This window comes from Austrofundulus limnaeus, unplaced genomic scaffold (genome assembly GCF_001266775.1).
Source record: "Austrofundulus limnaeus strain Quisiro unplaced genomic scaffold, Austrofundulus_limnaeus-1.0 Scaffold338, whole genome shotgun sequence".
Classification (NCBI taxonomy): Eukaryota; Metazoa; Chordata; class Actinopteri; order Cyprinodontiformes; family Rivulidae; genus Austrofundulus; species Austrofundulus limnaeus.
In genome coordinates, this window is record NW_013952740.1 from 31,739 (window position 1) to 37,869 (window position 6,131).

Consider the following 6,131-nt stretch of genomic DNA (forward strand, 5'->3'; position numbering starts at 1 on the left):
TATTTATTTATTTATTTATTTCCCCAGAATGGTTCAGTGCTGAGATGTAGAAATGCAGACCCCTTGAGGATGCAGAGAGTGCACCTGCCCTCTATGATTTATACTAGAAGTTACTACAGGTTAAAAGCTATAGAAATACAACCACACACAGGAGAATTGGTTATTTAGCGTTTTTATTTTTGCCTAATGGATTCAGCAGCATTTCCATATGTTTCCATATAAACCAGAATGAGTGATTGCTATGGAAAAATRTGAAATGAAAAGCACTAATATATTAAAGAGACAGATTGTTTACATTACTGGATCTGGGCAGCACAGGGGCTCAGTTGGCAGAGCTGTTGCCTCTCTGCAAGAAGGTCGAATCCCGGCACACACACTAGGGTTGGACATAATCGTATCGTGTGCAATTAATCATCAGAAAAACATTAATCAATTAATTTTTGGCACGTGACGATTCATACGATTAATGCCACCAGGCAGGCTGACTGGATATTACTCCGGTCAGTCCGCTTGGTGCTCCTCTCCGCTTCAAATATGACGAACGTTTAAACAAAAGTTCTGTAATTTATCTATCAACACAATTTAAAATTTGATGTATAACCTGAAGTCTGTGATTTTGACACAATTTGGAAAAGATTTGTGCGAAGAGCAAATCTTTCCCACTAAATAGGTCATGTGACCAGGACATAAGGGTGTCCAGGGACTCCAGGGGATTAATCATCAAATTAATCGTTATCGGCTAAATACCACAATTAATCGTGATTGCTTTTTTTTTTTTGCCAATATCGTCCAACCCCAACAGGGACCTTTCTGGATAAAGTTTGCATTTTTGCATTGCTTGCACAATTGTTTAATGAAATGCCATTAAAATCAAAGAGCTAATCAGTATGAATCTGTTGATACCTTGTTTATAAAATGTAGCTGGTTTATAGCAAAATTATTCGTATTTAGGTTTTCTGTGCCCTTAATTTTGATGGTCACAATGAAAAAAGGGGTCAAAAAGATAACCCTGGGGGACAGTGAGACCTACCTTGTTTTATTAACATGCATTTTCTCAAAGAGTGCACCCTAGGGCAAATGAAAATACCAGAGAAGTTCAGTTGTGGGGCGGGGGGGCGTAACCCACCCTAGCCGATGGACTATTAGACATCTACAAAACTTGCACTTTTAGACTGGAATAAACTTGAATATAGCCCATATGTCCAATGACATTTCACATGTAAATATATTTTCAACCAAATAGTTTTCAGTAGTTAGTATTTTCTTCATGAAAGTAATCTATGAACTTTTTTTTTTTCAAAATAAAAGTGTCTTATTTCAGTTTTCTCTGCAGATTGCACTCATTTTTTGGTAATGGGGACGGAAATGGGAATCTCAGAGCTGTTTTCCTCTGCTTTGGTTTTTCTTTTTAAAAACACAGCAAATCAAACCTAAAAGATGTGTGGTGTGTTGGTTAGACATAGTTTTCAACTGTTTGTCACTTTAACTTGGCTCCCCTGGTATTTACATTTCTCATATCTCCCACTGACCCAAAGTCAGACATGACACTTCTGTGTGAATAAGACCCAACGTAGTTGGGGGAAAATGAAGAGATCAGTTATTTAAAGCCTTTGCCTCAAAACACTTGTGTTTGAGAGAGAAAATCTTTGAAATACTGAAAAATAATGAAAGTTTAACATTTAGATMATGAATGTTAATAACAAAGGCAGAGAAGTCGAACCAAATTCAGCATGGGAAGCAATTTTTAAAGTATTTACTGCCCTTTATGCTGTGTGTTCTTCATGCTTAGCCTATYATCAGGCAGCAGTTCTGTATATTCTTTAGATCTAATATTTATCATGGGCATTTCACTTCTTTCCCTAAAATCTGCTGGTGCCACAGTCAAGACGTCCAAAATGTTAAGAAATGAATAATCAAACAGGTTGAAGGATCTTTTATACTGTAGTTTGAACTTGAGTCCATTTGAAAAACCAAATGCTCAGTTAGCCTATTCTGAAATAGAATGTTAAAGATATTTGGATATTTTTGGATATTTGAATATGTTTTTCAAAACAATAGCTCAGTAAAGTATCGTGAGCTAATGCTTATGCTTTTAGGTAAGATTTTGGATGAAGGTGTTAAGACTTTAAGGTAGACCAGTGGCATAAATGGCCCTCAGATAAAGACTGTAGTCTGCCTAACAGTACAAGCAACCCAGATGAAGGTTWGAGATTTTGTGAACTTTGTCACTCTGGTGTATTGCCAGTGGTGCTTCAAATGTTCAAAGGCTGTAGATGATCACTRGAATGACCTGCTACTATACAAGACACTACTTGCCTATGATGCCATCAATTTTGATGACTGAAGTAGTGCTATACATTGTCCTCAAAWAGGTCCCACAGACCACAAWCATAAATGTTAGGCTAATTGGTAACTCTAAAGTGTTCTTAGGTGTGAAGAGAGTGAATGGTTGTTTGTCTTGTCTATGTGTACCAGTGATGGACTTGCAACTTGTCCAGGATGTACCCCACCCCTCACACAGTGGCTGCTAAACATGGGAACCAGTGACCCCCGTGACCTTGAAAGAAAGAAGTGGGTAAAATATAATGGATTGATTGTACCCAAAGAACAAAAGCAAAGTCTAGGCAGCCAGAGKAACTGCTGTGAAACCATCGGAGGCAGCACAGTTTTCCTCTCTCCTTTCCTCCTGCGTTACGGTAGACGCTGTCATCTCCACGGTCAGACCCCCACCCCACCGCCATGCGTGGGTACGAGTGGCAGCCTACGGATTTTTAGCAAAATATATAGATTTTTGAGGCTCATTATACAGGTAAACGTCCAAAGGGGTTGACACATATGAACAGCTTCCCAGCCGGCGAGGGTGCGTGCCTGGCTCGAGAATCTACCCAAAGTGCAGCTGCTGCGCTACGGCCACAGTTCAACTCTCACCAGCCAGAAGACAACAAACAGAAAAAATAATTATTCTTACCGAACAGTGAGACACCATTTGCATCCGATTTTGCTCCCTCTCATTCATGCCGCACGTAATGTGTCGGGTTTTTCCGGCCCGAGACCCAAAAGGTTTTCAACTATATGACAAAAATATAAAAACAGTTTACAGACTGGACTGAGGTTCTTTTGATCATTTTTAGACTGATCTATTTTCTTATCTGAGGTTAAATGATTTTCAGTCCCGGGGTTCAGTTTCATGATCGTTCGAGTTTAAACAATAAAAACTCAAACTAAAAAAAGATCTGAGACCGTGTTCCTTACATCCAGAAAACACAACAAAGTCATATTTCTGTGGATTCAGGTCAGATTCGAGACTTTGTGGGTTAAAACTGTCAGCTGAAAAACTTTGTGTGGCTGCCGCACATTCTCATGGCAGGTGAAAAGCAATGTTGGTTTTGATACATCCCAACGTGGGCGTAGAACCTGGCGCATGCAACTTTTTTGTGCGTACGCACCGTTTATACATGAGGCCCCAGGTTCACATTCCAGAACCTGAAGCTGGAACACGAGTTTCTGCTTGATGTTGAAAACTAGATTTAGATTAACTCTTACCAGATATCTGTGGTTAACATTGCATCTATGAATGTCATAAATGATGAGGCTGAAGGAGTGAAATTGAGTGTGCATTATCTACAAGCTGCCCGCACCAAAGAACACTATTAAAATGTCTTGCAAGTTGTCGAGAGCAGCAGGAAAGAAATTAATAATCTCCTCTGGAAAAGTGTGGTAGTCAATTAAATCACTGGTCCCCAAACTATGGCCCGCGGGCCTCCCCATTTGGTCCAGCCCCCAGAACAATACCAGAGAGCATTTAGTTTTTTTTTCATATATGTATATATTTGATTATAAAGTTGGACTTTTGCAATAAAATGTTCCTTAGTTGTGAACTATTTTCATTATTAACTATTATTAGTTAGTAACTATTTCATACATAAACACATATAACGTGACATTCTGTTCCACCCTTCTGTAGTATGTGCCTCTATCTGGCAACCCCCAGAAAAAAAATCCTAAACCCGCCCCTCTCAAAGAGAGAATGGAATAATGGCGAAAAGATTAGGTAAGAGAAAAATTGATTCAGAATGCAGGCATTTAAGCTGCAGTGGACAAACGATTATTYTTTTGTCCATCTGTCAAGAGGCGGTGGCGGTATTCAAAGAATACAATCTGTGGCGACACAATGAATCCCGTCACAAAGACAAGTATGATAGCTTGCAAGGCCAAATGTGAGCAAACAAACTCTCAAAGCTAAAAGTGGACTGTTAGCTCAGCAGAAYACATACTGYGAAGAACCCAGAGAGGGTTATTTGATTGTGCTTTCCGGAAAACAATAATTTTTTACATTTAGGCACTCCTGCAATAGTCACACTTTTTCTGTTACAAACTGACTCCGGCCCCCCACCAGAGAAGGGAAAAGTTATGTGGCCCTTACAGGAAAACGTTTGGGGACYCCTGAATTAAATGGTCTGCAAACAACAGAGAGATGAGTAAACATAAAACTTTTGTATTGACTTATGTGTGCCAATAAACAAATTGTATATTAACAATACTTGTAAACCATAAATAAATGAATAGATTTTAATGTTTTTTTTGAAGAATTTCACAATGGTAGTCCCCTTAAATTTATTATAATTTAGCTGAAATTTGTGCTGTTGTACTTTCTTGGGTAGTGTAACAAAATGAAAACTTCGGAAAATGGGGGAATAAGGTGCACTCTAACCCCTATGTCGCTTACAAAGTTTATGTAGGGTTAATAAAAAAACATCTTTTGGCAAACCTGAAGATCGACACATTGCACTGAAGGCCTACTGAGGCATCGCCAGCTAAAAGTAGGCATCAGAAAACAACAGAGCATTGTTACAATGTCCCTCGACCTGAATGCCTGGTGGTTCCCAACCCTGATCCTTAAGGAACACTGTTCTATATGTTTTAGTTGTTTCCCCACTCTGCAGACGGTCTTCACATTCTTCAGAAGTTTTATTGATCATTGATTCATACAAATCAAGTGTGTCCAAGCAGGGAAACATTGAAACCTGCAGGATCATGATCCTCGAGAACCAGGGTTGGGAACCTGTTAGACTACACATCTTTAGTTTACATTTTTTGTTCAGAAGCTGATTGCATTAGTTAGAGAACATGACTTCAAAGGAATTTTATTTGTCTTATCTGCTGGAAAGCGTGTGTTATTTATTTAGGTCATGGGAACAAATGGTTCTGGGGTGTATTTGTATGATTAATTTCACAGATGTAGAGATTCAGACCAGGTCCTGTGTATCATTTTAAGACCCTTAATACAGACTGATGTCTATAGTTGTTGACACACATGCATTTGGATAGTATGTGCTAGCTGTTTGATAGAAAAAATGATTGCAAATTTTGCTAGATTGGACCTGCAAATTGCTATCAAAAAGATACAGGTCTGAATGCACATATTAACTTAAACAGGAGGTGTTGGTTTGCTTCGCTTGAATTATGATTTACTTTTTACAAGATTCCTAGAGATTTTGGTCTATAAATAAAAGTCTACTCTACTCCACTCCTACTCCATGTCTTTCTCCATACTCTCGATATTTGCAGTGCCAAAGGATTTAAAGTGAACAGGAACATGTGGAGGCAGATTGGTTCTCTTTCCAGAGTCTGGTTTTGATTGAGGTCCCTTCCTGTTAAAAGGGAGTTCTTGCTTCATAGTCGCCCACTGTTCTGTGGAAAGTCAGAATGAAGAGATTTCATCAGCTCCTGGCTCCTAAAGTTTGGAAACATTTTTCTAATYGGCATGTTATAAATAGTAGCTCAATAACTTTTTTCTGCTAACTTACTGAATTAAAATGGAAAAGAACTGAACATGTTTGTTGGTAAAAATGTAATGAATTTGTATTTGATTGAATTTGACTGTAGCTTGTTTGTATTCCCTGTATATAGTCCATTAAGAGGACATTTGCTTTGAACTGGTGCTGTATAAGCTTATTAGAAGTGCTCAAATGGKTTTTTAAAGCATCTAATTAAACACAATTAAAGCTAAAACACTCATTGTTGTCTGGTGTATCGAGCACTTGATTTGTAGTTAGACATGATTCATAGTCCAGGAGAAGGTTCAACCTTGTRTTTCACTCACCAAGGTGTGTAATGAAAATTGCGTAGTT